Genomic DNA, 14,811 nt, shown 5'->3' with positions numbered 1-14,811 from the left:
CCTCTTCTGGATATATGAGAAAAAGGGGCGTTGTTTCATTATCACTTCTGGCTCAGCACCTGGAAGCCCCATCTCAACAGCTCATGCTCCTTCACGCTGTTTCTAGCTTCACCGAGGCCCAGCTCGTCCTTTACACTGGTTGCCTGAACGCCTCCATCTGCCAGGCCTCTCAATGCCGGGTGCTCCCTCCGCGTGGGCTTGGGCACGGGAATGGATGTGAGGCAGGCCACATTTCTCTTTTTTGTCTCACTCTTCTATTCTCCTACCAGCATCAACTGGAGGCTGGTCAGGCACGTCAGACTTTACTGAAGAGTTGGAGAAAATAAAAGTGAATATGTAATGATTTGCACATCTAAAACTGTTTGATAAATGTGACTGTTTCCTTATTCCAAGGGCAAGATAAATGAAGGCTAAATCCTATGGATAGGAATTCTCTTGAGGACTCAACCTAGCTCCTAGCCGTGGAGCTCCACCGCTGCGCCTTCCTACCTCTCAAAGAGGGCCTTCTTCCCCAAAACTCTACGCTTTGAATCTTTACGACCCCACACTTTGGGAAACCCTACCTCATAGAAATTTGGTCATAGGACCGGGCCTCCTTTCCCAGTTCTTGCCTACTGCTTAGGTAATCGGGGAGACTCAGCACATCTCCAACAGGACGTGCCCAGTGTAGTAATAGCAGGACACGTCAAACTGGCCTTTGCATTTCAAATACAGGAAAACAGCCCAGTTATAGTGTTTGACATTCCAACTCCAAGTTGTGTCCTCAAGTGGTCTCCCTACGTGTATGAGATGCAGACGTATCTGTTTATTCTCTGTAGTCCTCAACTGAACAACTCTTGAATAAAACATAGACATTGATGTATACCTCCCACAGAAAAGCAGGAAATCTCAGAGACAGCACAGCATAAACCCATTCAGCTTTTCTTCTGTACTTGTTGCTGAGAGTATTTATATACAAAAAAAGGGCAGAATAGAATTCCTATGTGCAAAAGCAAAAAAGAAGTATAAAGACTTGGCGAGAGGAGGAAATGCTGACTCTGAATTTTCCCGTAGAACCTGATATTATTAACAATGGCTTAACATTTTCTACCATCTAATTAGAGAAATGTAAAATAAAGAATAATGATGCCATAATAATATCTTTGGGAATAAATTATTACTAATGAGTTTTTTCTTCTTTATTTTATTCTTCTTTATAATCTCTGGTGATTGCTAGCATTGATATTTGTTTTGAGATTTATGTTTTTATCATATAAAAATATATTTTACAGGGACTGGCCTAGTGGCATAGTGGTTAAGTTCGTGAACTTCACTTTCATGGCCCTGGGTTCACAGGTTTGGATCCAGGGCGTGGACCTACTCACTGCTCATCAAGCCATGCTGTGGTGGTGTCCCACATACAAAATAGAGGAAGACTGGCACAGATGTTAGCTCAGGGACATTATTCCTCAAGCAAAAAGAGGAAGGTTGGCAACAGATGTTAGCTCGGGGCCAATCTTCCTCACCAAAAGAAAAAAAAATTATATATACATATGTTTTACAATTCCTAATTTCATATGATTGTTAAAGCAAGGAATATATTCAATTGTATTTAACTACTTTGGAACTAAGATAAATTAAATTCCCATTTTCACTAATTTATGTAGTTGGGGGAAATGATCTGATGTGGAAATAGTAACAGAAGGGAAGCTGGTGCAAAATAGAGGCATGAGAGCTATATTAATGTTTTTCAAGACAGAAGTACTATCACAACTTAAAAAAATTCTTCCTTTATTCATCATGTTCTACATCTTATGGTTACTTTTTCATATGTTTTGCTTCTTTGATTATAATGTAAGATCCTTGAGGTTAGAGAGAGGAATAATGTGCTGGTATCTGTGATAAATATTTGGTTCTTAACGTTTTTTTTTTTTTCTCAAAAGGATGTACTGAGGGCACTTAGACCTTCAGGAAATGACAGGGATTCAGATAGAGTTGGTAGGGGATGAGGAAGACACTCAGGATCTGCACTGTTCCGTGCAGCGGCCACTGGCCGCGTGTGGCTGTGGAACATTTGGAATGTGGCCAGGCCAACCTGCGATGCACTTCAAGTGTCAAATACACACTGGATTCTGAAGACTTGGTGTAAATAAAAGAATGTAAATATGTCAGCAATTTTTTATTGATTAAACTTTGAAATATTTTATTTTGGATATATGAAATATATTATTGAGATTAATTTCACCTGTTTCTTTTTATGTTATTTTAATATGGCTACTAGGAAATTTTGAAATTTAAGATTTAAAATTAATTTTGTGCCCTGAATTTTTGGCTCATGTTATATTTCTATTGGACAATGCTGTTATGTGCTTTTTTCTAGAAATGACCATAATTAAAAAAAAAATCTCTTTTACCTTTAAGGAGTAGCTTATATGTATTGGAAAACAAACACCTTACAATGACAAATATTTTCTGAATCCCAATTTACTGTTAACCTTCTTGTCCACAGGATAAGAAATGTTTACTTTTCAGCTTTTAAATCTGGAACAGCCACAAACTCGTCTCAGTAACGGAGAATAAGAATTAACTGGGTCAGAGAAAAGCCTCACATTTAACGTGATTTCCAACAATTCACAAAACACAAATATTCCTTAGGAAAAAAAAATGTGTTTAGTCCTCCTACCAATAGGTAAGAAAATTTAAAATCTTCTCAAAAAACGTTTTGTTTCCAATAGTTCAAAACGTGTATTTATCTACTTCCTAAAGAGAGGCTGTTTTAGTTTTATTTTTAAACCCAGGTGACACACTAAATCATGCTGCAGGCGTGTCGTGGTCGCCGCTGTGAACTTCAACATTCCTCTTCCCGACTCGCTAGGGTTGTGCAAAAAATATGTTCTCGAGTCACTAGTTGAAATGAGGTGTATAAAGACCTCCCCATCTTCTCTCCCATGCCGTTTAAACTATATTCGCCTTGAAGTGTCCTTCTTTTAATCCGTTTAAGACATGCCTGTCATAAGCTCAAGTAATAATAATTTTTTTAAATACCTCCTGCAGCCACGGAGACTGTCACGTGGCGTTAGAGCTTGGTTCCTGTAGCAAGGAGTCTCAAGGAGGGCGCTATTGGCGTTTGGGGCGGGAAGATGGATCAGGTTGTGGTGCTTTCCTGCCCCCGCAGGACCTGTCGTCTCCCTCTCTCTGTTCTCTAAATGACGGCAGCAAGCACCCCACGCCCCTCCCTCCGGAGTCAAGAAGGTTGCTTCATCTCACCCCTCAGCAACACACATATTTCCAGTAAACAGCAACGATCAGAAATTTTATTATTTCCCTCATGGCCTTTACGTTAAAGGGAAATCTACAATTTCCCATATAAAACATTATGAACTGTCACAAGATATCTAGCATTCTTTTCACGACTACTATATGCGAGGCACTATTCTAAACGTTTTACCTGCAGTGACTTCTTTAGTCCTCCCCACAATGCTGCGAGTGACATACTGCTATTACCTTTATTTTGTAGAGAAGAAGACTAGAAGCAGGACTGGGCAAGTGGCTGGCCCACGGCAATCAGCTAGTAAGTGTCGGGCCGTCTGGATCCCGAGCCTAGGCTCTCAAACACTAGGCTTTAAAGTAAAATTTATTGGAGAAGGAAACCTGAGCACCAGCCTTTTGGTCTGTTGTGAAGGTCCTGTTAGAATTTTCACTCCTACCTGCTCTTTAAGATGGGGCTCATATGTCGTGTTCATTTTTATAGACCCGGATAGAGTGCCAAATACATGACTGACCGTCAGAAATAGCTCATTCCTAAAAGTCAGAGTTCAGTGATTGTTTTCTTGTCCTCATCCCTCCACTCTAAATCGTAGTGAGTCTAACTTACGTGCTTAGTGGAGGAGAGGCAGATTAGAAGCAACATATTATAAATACGTCCCTTTCCCCGTCCACTTTCAATGCAAAAATTGCATCATTTCCTCATGTATGTGTTTTATCTTGTTTTCATTATTTTATATTGTACCACAAGAGCATTCCCAGGCGCTCTAAAGTTTATCTCTATAGTACAGTATAGTATACTGTATCTCTAAAGAATACTGTGATTCAAATGTCCTGTGGCAGAACCCAATGTATACTTGAGCTTGAAATATAACTACAGTTTTTTTGTTAGGGAAATTTACTAAGGTTGTTTTTTAAATGTAATTCATAGGCTTATGTTGGAAAATGAAGCTCATTTTTACCATGTAGAAAATAACAGACCTTTTGATGTATGCATGAATTTAAAATTATTGTCTATCTATGGAACCCAAATTAGGGTGCTTATACCCGAGCAAGTATATTAACTCTTTGTAAAGTCGCCCTAGAACTCAGACAAAAGATTAGAATTTAAGTATATGATGAATTTCTTTTGTTTCTAAAGGAACATAATGACAGAGTCGGGGTTTTTTTTTTACCTATTTAGCTGTTAATTATTTCATTAAAGCTATGTATTGTATCATTTCTTTATCAGTTTCCATGTGAGAACTTTCTTTTGTAATTTGTGCCAGAAAGTATGTTCTCCCTCTTGAGATGATGTTATAATTCTTTCTTTTTGATAACAAGAGCTATGTAATTTATTTTCTCCTTTTTTGCCCAGGCTGCCGGGAAGTACCAGTCAAAAATAAAAACTTATTCTAAGTGACCATGTTCATTCACCATAATATTCTATCTTTATTTTACGAAATTATTTTACATGCATTTTTTTGAGTGTCCCCTCAAAACATTTTTGAAAAGAACACAAATACATAATTTCAACAATATCTGTAGGGAGCCAATGGGATTTCTTAAGATAAAAAGAAAGAGAGGGAAGGAAGGAAGCTGTGTCAATGCTGTTTTCAAAAATGTTAACATCACTAAAGCTTAGTGAGGGACCTCTTAGGGAAAAAACTTAACTCATTAACTATGTTAGTTCCACCAGTGTGTCTAACCAATGAATCTGTCGTTCCCGTGCCCATCAACGCAGAAGAGCGCCTGTAGAAATGCACACATGTATTAATGAAGAAAAACAGCTGACTTGCTCTTACCTGAAGGGAAAGCCATTATCATTTAGTCAGCGGATCAGACGGTGTTACTTCCCACCGCCACCTCTATCAGCAACTAATGAAAATGTAATGCATGTTGAAGGTATCAGCAGCAAATTTGTTTTGAATTGCGCTTCGTACCGAGCTCATTTTTAATAATATCTTCCTGTGAAATGACAGGCTAAAATGTGTGTCCCCTGGGATGATTTATAAGAAGAGTTAGGTCCCTGTTGTGAAATTTCGCCTACCTTTAAATCACTGAAACGTTGACATAACAGTTGAGCAGGGAGTGATCTGCTTAAAAAATAAATCAATGAGTGGATCTAAAAAGAAATTTAAAGTACCCCTACATTTAAAATATTTGCGTTGGCTTTTCTTTCAGCTGTTTGGAAAGGTGGTTAGGGTGTATGCCTCTTAAATGTTATATTCATGGTAAGAACCACGAAGGATCTCTTAGATTACAGTTGGTAGCCAATTAAAATGCATCATTATGCTAGCATAAATTTTCAATTCAAATGTGACATTGCAGTAAAAACTCTTAGCACTCAATTAACCAGAAAATCCAATTAACCACATCTTAATTCTATAGCATCCTATTTTTTTTAGTTTTTAATATTACGTAAATTACAGTATCTCCTTTCTCATAATTGCAGATAACTATAATGGGTTTCTTTGATTTTAAAAATAGTTTTCTAAGAGTTTGATTCCTCTGGTTCGTACTAATACAGATTCGTGTGAATTTAAGGTGTTTTATGCAATGATGGTTTTAAATTTTCAAGCAAGCTTATGAGGTTATGTCCTCGGGCCATCCATACTCTTCCATAAACCCCTGCAGTAGACTAGATAGCCCTGGTAAACACATCAGTAAACCCTGTTAACATTCCTCATACTTGAATTTACTTGTTCCCTGTTAGTAATCGTCCCTAAATTCTAAACTTCATAAGGGGAAGAACTATTTCTTCTAATTTACTCACTAAATCTCCAACCCTATTACAGCAGTTGGTACATAGGGGCTCTTAAGAAAGATATAGTGAATAAATGAATGAATGTGTTTAGAACATGAATTCATAAATGAAGCTCTGTTTTAGAAACAGAGAATTTAAAAGTTATAGTAAAGGTGTGTAATAAGAGTGCGTTGCATCTGAAGGAACTTCTTAAATAATTAGAAAATATTTTTGCTTACTGAGAAGACATCAAGTAAAACATCACTTTGAAAATAAGGCCTATTCCAAAGATGGTATATGATGTGGCACTGGAGTTTAAGTAAATGAGATTTACATTCATATAAATAAGTAGTTTTTTCTTATCAATATACTTTATGTAAGTACTTACTCGACTAACGACTAAAGCCTAAACCCTTTGAAATTACTATTTTGGGTTTTATAACATTTTCAGATGTCACAGACGCAGGACTACTGGAGTTGACAGCAGTGGCACAGCATTTCAGGACTTCCTGACAGTTGAGACAATCAACAGAATTTTGTGTTGTGTGGTTCCTGTTGGTTCTTCCTCCTCTGACCTAGACTCTCCTTGCTGTCCTTCCCTTTGGTATGACTGTGGGACTTGTCTCCTCTTCCTGTTCACTCCCAAAATCATTGCAGTCTGATTTCTGCCCCTACAACTTAATTGACATTCCTTTCATAAAGTGAAAGCTACTACTACCATGTTACTAAACATAATAGAAACTAATCCTTCAGGCGCTTGACCTCCTGACAGCGTTTGCCACCAGTAACCTAGAAGTGGACTCTTTTTTTTCAGGGGACGACATACTGTCCTGGTGTTCTGCCTGCCTTTCTGGCCTGGCTTATCAATGCCCATTGTTGCATCCTTTACACCTTTCTTTCTTAAAGTGTTGACAACTTTTGAGATTCTATGCTAGGATTCTCTTCCCTTCTCTTGAGCACTCTTTCTGGGTTATCTTGTCTGCTCCTAGGGCTTCCAATATTACAGATATGTTAATGTCTCCCACCTGCATACTTCTTGCCCAGTTCTCATATTACAGCTTACACTCCACCTACCTACTGGGGATTTCCACTGGGAAATCCATAGTCACCTTAAACTCACATATGCCCCACTACAGTCATCCTCCTCTTTACATAACATGCAACTCCCTTTGTGGTATTTGTCCCAATGAATCACATACCATGCACTCCACCATTTGAGCCCCAAACCTGGGTGCTGTCTTTGAGTTCTCTCTGCCTCTTATCCCATAATCCAAGTAATCACCTAATTCTATAGACCCTACCTGCAAAATACAGCTCCACTTTTTCACTTCTCTCCTCCCAGTAACACTAATTTCAGTTCTGCATATCACATCTCTTGTTTAGATTATGTAACCTTTTAGCTGGTGTCGTTTCTTTAACTTCTTACTCTCTAGTCTAGCCTCAACACTTGCACGTAATCTTTCTAAAATGCAGATTTAGTCATGGCATTTTCCTGCTAATACTGCTTCTATGCTTTCCACATTAAGGACTCAGTCCAAACTTTTGCAAATTCTACTACTGTCTAACTCTTCCAAATGGCTCACTTTATTGGCACTCCTTCCGTCTAATTCTAAACTCTCTCTGTATTAAGCAACCTAAAATCTTTATGCTCATATACTTGTTTTGTTTCATTCATTATTATATTATGCTATTTCTCTGCCTAGATTGCTTCCCACACCTACCTGTCCTTTACCTGGCGCATAGTAGGTACTCACTAAATATGTGTTGAATAAATATTACATAATATACTACGTGTAAGATAAAAACTTTGTTTCATTGGGAAAATAAAGCTCAATAAAATAATTATTATTTCTTTAAAGAAAGTTTAAGTGGAGTCAAGAAGTGGTTGAGTTTTAAGCAAAACTAGAGTTTGATATATATATATATATATAAACTTAAATGAAGGTATGGTGTTTGGATCCATGGCTTGAATAAATCCAACTTATTTTTTAGACCACATGAAACTCTTTCAGTAAGTGTACCAGATGTTGCAAAAATTATTCATTTGGTGTGAAATTCACTTTAATGAAAGTCAAGGATTCTTATGATTGTTCTGAACATATATGAAATAACTTGCCATTTTGGGGTCACATTTTTAGGGAGAAAGTTAGGAGCTACAAGAAAATGTCCGGGGTAAAGCTAGGATTATAGCTACTAAAGTATTTTTCTGTGAGTAAACACGGGCTCGTGAATTTTAAGAACTGTTTATTTGCATACATGTTTGTAATATGAATGTTACAGGGCATTTCAATGGCTCATCTATGGCTAGGGCAGTTGAATATTTAAGTTAAACCCTATCTTTCCTCAAACATATCCACTTAAATTAGGACTTGAATCCCACCAATTGGTGGAATTGGTGGTGCCCCTTTTCCACATTTCTGTTTGCATCTATTAATTTATTAACTTTTTTACTCTGATCGCATGCAATTTGGATGTGTGCAAATATGTATAATGGAATGGAGTAATCTTCAGTTTTTGTCAAATGATGAGAAAAACACAAAAGGACCTGGGCAGGAAGCTCACTAATGGAGTATGGATTTGATAAACAAAATGGGCTCAAGAATTGGAGTTCTTGGTTACGAGTCCAATCGTGGCTACTTTTTACTCAGCTCAACTGGATGATTCTGGATGCGTGGATGCTTTGGGAAATTTGACAGACCAGGCAGAAGCCTGCCACCATCCTGAGGCAGCCTTTGTGACTTTCTTTTATGGAACATCTCACAGATAGAGGGCATGGTAAGCCTCCTTTCCCTAACCGTGCATGGTGAGAGGCAAGGACGTTGCAACACCTGTGCATATCAAGATGCGACGTGTTCAAGGCTCAGGACTACAGCCTCCCACTGTGACACCCCGGTTGTGTGATGCTGTCGGAAGTGGTATTAGCTGATTGTGTCACCCCATAGGTATTTTCCACCAGGAAACTCCTGGAAGATAAGCACTGTAGAACAGAGCACATATTCTTTGCCCTGGAATCAGCATGTACTGGATAGAAATGGCTTCACGAACATTTGTGACGTACCAAAGAAAACATCTTCATTCATCTCACTACTTTATTTTTGCAGATTAAATGTATTCAGGTCATTGCTATGGTAAATGATAGAATAAAAAGCTATCTAGAGTTTATTTTGGTGCAATCATTTATTTTGATATTCTTATACAGAACCTTTAGTGTGGTATTTATGAACTCATTAAGAACATAAGTAGGACACGTACATTTTCAGTTATATTTCACTATAGTTTTATGGAAAAACTTTGTGTTGATTGCGAGACACACATTTAGAGATTAATAAATATTTCAGGGAGGAAATCACCACAAACCACTGCTTTGAATATCTAGGGTCAATCGCTTGCTGTGCACTTTCAATTTTACTTCAAGTAATTTTCTTTTGTTTTTCTTTGGATAATTTTTCTCTCTGGTTTTGAACTATGATAATGGATGGAAAAATTCACCCAAGCATTTAGTTTCCTAGGCTCCCACAAGAAATAAATCTGTTGCAGTTTCTTTTACAAAACTCTGAAAATATTTGCATTTCTGAGAACACACAATTAGGCAGGCAGAAATTATTCTTTAAGAAATATGGTAATGATGATTTCCCCAAAATGGTATATTGGGTTATTGTTCCTAATTCTTTACTTCCTGTCTATAAAAGAATTATTCATGCACACTCTTTGCCATGTCACTTTGCAGTTCTAGGAAAGTCCCACTAGAATAGGTCAGGTGTATTTTCCCTGCACCATTGACTTTGGGCTTCTCCATGTGGCTTGCTTTGGCCAAAGGAATATTAGTGGGCGTAATAGGAACAGAGGCTTTACTGCGTGTCCCTGCTTTGGCTTGCCTTCTCGCACTTCTGCCATTTGCCACAGGAAGATGGTGCCTGGAGTAGCTATCAAGCAAGGAGAGGGAGAAGACATATGGAACAGCCTGAACACAAGCCATGGCCTGGAGCCAAGCTCAGAACCCCTCTGCTGGGCCCTGCAGATGTGGCGGCCACACACAGGGCTGTAAGTGAGAAGGAAACGCTGACTATTTTAAGCCACTGGAGTTCACACAGTCGGGGGGTGTAAAACAGCAAAATTGTGGAAAAACCTGTCTGATGCACCCAGTTTCCTCCTGTCCCTGCTCTTTACTGGTACCTTTCTCTTCAAACTCTTCTATGATATTCAAACAGAGTATTTGTAGGAAAATAATTTTCTACATAACCCTCCAATTTTTATATAAAACGTATTACAAATGCCACATATTTGTTTTAAAAAGTTTCAAATAAGTTATGTACTTTATTTAAAAATTAATTTGAAATCACTTTTAAATGCTTATTTTTAGTAAAAAGACTGGATAATCAATATTCTTAGCAGGAAAAAGTTACTTGGCAAAAAGTTACTTTCAAAATTTCAATTTATATCACCAGCGGTTCAGTTGCTTGTAGGAAATCAATATTTTCTCAGTATTAAGTTGTATTTTGAGTTATTCTCATTATACAGTTTAATGTTTGGAGTTAAATTTAAATTAAATTGGCATATCTTATCAGTTTGATAATAGTTATATAAAATATGTAACATAGGGTTATACCCATGAGTCACATTAAATTCTCTCCTAAAAAATAGACAAAATGTTACAGAATAAAACAAACTCAGAAACCAAGAAGAAGGAAACACAGAAAAACAGATCAAGAATGTTTTGGCTTAGGAGCAGTTACTTTGAGATGCCGACCAAACTTTGTGTCTGACTGTGGTCAATTTAGTACCTGCCTAACCTCATAGAAATGCTCTGATTTCTGACAAGGAAATGATTTGAAGTTTATTCTCAAAACGTTAGGAAATAGGCTTTTCAGAAGAAACGTTCTATAGACACATAAGAAGTAAATAAGCCAAAGTCACATCATTAATAATTTGTATTTGCCACAGTGCCTTTCTCTGGGGATCTCTGGCAGCACTTTGCAAAACTTCATAAATATCTGAATTTTCTTAGACAGTAGAAGCTGCATTCTACCCCATTAGTGTGTCACATTTGCTTAATGTGTAACTAGATTTGTACATCAAGAATCAGGATAAAGAACTCTCTGCAGAGTGATAATTGAACAGCAGAGTCACGACAAGAAAGAGCAATTCAGTGTTATCTTCGAACGCGCCTCAGATGGATGGTGCTTGTACCTGCCCTGCCTTTCTCGTTCCAGTTGGAGCAAACCTGGACCACTGGCAGGGTTTCATCATTTCCAGGAACTGAACATCAGAATGACATCCTTGGAGTTGGGAATTTTGGGATTATTTATTCCTGTTGCCTCCTTTATCTCTTTCTCTGACAAACTCCCATCCTCATCCTTTGTTGTTTGCAAACCTCGATTTGCTGGTACAGTTGAAAATAACCTTTCATTCAGTCTTGGGAAGGCAGTGTGGTTTGGAGAAAGTGCTGTGGAGTAGGCACCCCTAAAGCTGGTTCCAGTGCTGATTTTGCTGGGGGCTAAGAGAGAGGAGGAGGAGCGAAAGTGAAGCAGAACAGCGCAGTGGGGTTAGAGTTGTGCCCACCCTGTGGGGTTGTTGTGGGGATTGGATAAAGCATTCTGAGTGAATCGAATACAGTAGAAGAAACTCCACATGTTGTGAGCGTTGATAAATGCCAAGCGACTGTTATTGATGTGGTCTCCTCTAAACTCACTCACTTTGCAATTCTCCACGGAGGGCTGTACAGTTATCGTCCCAAGTGGCCTTAAAGTTAAGTTTGAATGACGTTTATTCATAGACTGTCTCCAGCAAACTTAGTCATTCTCATCTTCTCTTTAATTTTCTAATCTTGTAAGATCCTTGCCAGGGTTTCATATCAGAGTTCTGTCATCTTCTTCAATAAGTTGGGGAATGCTTTTGTCTGGAAAAATTGTGTAAGATGGGCATTATCACTTCGTTGAATGTCTAGAAGAATTTGCTGTTGAGGCCTTCTAGTCATCTACTCATGAATCTTATTGTGGGAAGAATTCTATTTCTGTATTCAATGTCTTTAATTGTTGTAGTGCTTTTAGTATTTTCTAGTTTTTATCTCCATTTGGTTACCAGTTTTTGCTGATTACTTTCCATTTCACCTAATCTTTGAAATTTGTAAGCCTAAAGTTATTCATAATATTCTCTTCTTAGTTTTTAACCTCTCTTTCTTATCCTGTAATTGATTCTTTGTGCCTTTTGTTCTGTGTTCTCAGCCACTCTTAAAAGAGCTTATCATTTTTTCTTAGTCTTTTCAAAGAACTTAAAGTAGGTCTATTGTTTCTAATTTATTGACTTTTGCTTTAAAATTATCTTCATTCTACTTTAATTTTTTAAATTTGCTGTTAATTTTCTAGCTTTGGGGGATTTATGCCTAACATTGAATTTCATTCTTTCTTCTTTCTATAATATACATTTAATGCTGTAAAACCTCTCTGTAAGTACTGATTTAGCTACATCCCACAAACCTTTGATATATGTAATTTTTATAAAATGTCATTTATTTCAAGATATTTTTGACTTTCCATTGCACTTGTTTCTTTTATCTATGGATTCATGTACTAGTTAATTTCCAAATGATTGGTGGTTTTCTAGATGTCTTTCTGGTTATTGCGTTCTAGCTCAGTTCCACTGGTCAGAGCACATGCTCTGTGAAACTTAAATCCACTGAAATTTGTTGACACTTGCTGTGTGACCCAAAATATGGTCAATATTACAAATGTCCCATAGGCCACTGAAAAAAATGGTATACTTTGCATTGGATGAGATATTCTGTATATGTGAATAAGTCAAATTTGTTAAGGATGTCAATCAAATTTTCTAAATCCTTAGTTTTTTAACCTGTTTATTCTAATATTTACTGAGAAAGGTATATTAAACACTTCCACTGTGATTGTGAATTTGTTTCTCTTTGCAGATCTATATATTTTTGTATAATTTAAGGCTTTACTTGTAGGGGCATCAAATTAAAAATTGTCACATCTTTCTGTTAGAATGGCCTCTTTATCATTATAAAATGCCCTCTTTACCTCTAACAATGAGTCTTGCATTTCTGTCTGGTTGGTCTGATCTTATAACTATATCAACTTTTTGTGGGTGGGTTTTTAGAGCATATCTTTTTGTACAGCCAACCTTTTTGCTCCATCTAGCTTTGTTAACTGGAGCACATATTCCATTTATATTTACTTCAATTAATGTTGCTTTCTGTTTTAAACTTATAATTTTACTATTGTTTTCTATTTTTTAGCCTCTTTTATATTTTTGATATCTTTTGTTGTCTCCTTTTGGATTTTTTATGATTCCAATATTTCAAGCCACATTAGCTTAGAACTTATGCACTCATCTATTCTTTTTATGATTATTGTATATATTATAATATTCATTCTTAACTAAAGTCTAATATTAATTATTGCTGTTAACCTCTTACCAGAAAATGTAGTCTTTAGTACTTTTTATTCCATTTATTCCTTCCACACTTATAAGCCATTGATATTTTAAAATTTTAATTCTATGTATATTTTAAATTACACATGATATAATTACTATCGTCGTTTTATAATATTAATGTGTACTTATGTTTATAAAATATATTTACCCTTATCTTTTCTTTGCCATCTTATATGTGGGTTCATTTTCTTTCTACCTGAAAACACCCTTTAGTATTTCCTTGAGTTAAGATCTGTGATGACAAATCATTTTTCTTTTGTTTGCATATTGTATTTTAGTTTGGCAGTTACATTCTTTAGCACTTTGAAAAGAAGATTCCACTACACTCTGAGGGAATTGTTTTTTTTGTTGAGAAGTCAGCTGTCATTTCTAATTGTTGCTCTGTTGAAGGTAATCTGCCTGTTTCCTGTGGGTACTTTCAAGGTTTTCTCTTAAGCTGTTTTACCCTAGCACTATGAGTATTTCAAAAGCACTTATGCTCTTTTCTGGAACTTGCAGACACTGATGGAGAACAATGTCCCCAAACATCAAGCTCCCATCTAAAGTTTCCTTTCCCAAGATTTTTGTCCTATAATGATTAATTCCCTTGTCCTCTCTATGATGCTTTGAGATAATGGTTTTTGTATTATGACATATGCTTTCTAAAAGTGTTCTCAGTGGGAAGGTTGTTCAAAATTACTTACCTACCAACAGCTGAGCTGGAAGTAAATGGATATATCTTAAGGAGATAATGTTCAAGAAAAGAAGCTAGAAAATTAGAATACATACCTTATTCTTCCACTTATGAAAGGTTCAAAAAGGAAACATGTATTTATTTAGGTCTAAAATATAATGAAAGTCAAACAAGCTGACATCAAAAATGTTAGAATGATGACTGCTAGAGTGAAAGAACGGTGTTAAGATTGTGAAGTGATTTTTGAGGGAATCATGGTGCACTGGTAAGTTTTATGTCTTAACCTGAAGTGGGAAACATCTATAGTTGTTAAAAAAAATTCTGTTGTGAGCCAGCCTTGAGGTCTAGAGGTTAAAGTTCAGTGCACTCTGCTTGGGCAGCCCAGGTTCAGTTCCCGAGTGTGGAGCTACGCCGCCTGTCTGTCAGTAGCCATGGTGTGGCAGCAGCTCATGTAGAACTAGAAGAACTTACAACTATACACAACTATGTTCTGGGGCTTTAGGAGGGAAAAAGGAAGAAAAAAGGAGGAAGATTGGCAGATGGTAGCTTAGGGCGAAACTTCCCCTGCAAAAAAAAAAAATTTGTTCCCGTTTATGGTTAATGGACTATTCTGTACATCTGTTATATTTAGCAATAAAAATATAGCATTCAAGGAGAATCATATATATATGATTTTTATATATCATAGTTGTATACTTTAATTATATATATTTTAATG

Source organism: Equus quagga, chromosome 2 (assembly GCF_021613505.1).
Source record: "Equus quagga isolate Etosha38 chromosome 2, UCLA_HA_Equagga_1.0, whole genome shotgun sequence".
NCBI classification, from domain to species: Eukaryota; Metazoa; Chordata; class Mammalia; order Perissodactyla; family Equidae; genus Equus; species Equus quagga.
The sequence above is the reverse complement of the archived record's forward strand: the minus strand, read 5'-3'. Positions refer to the sequence as shown.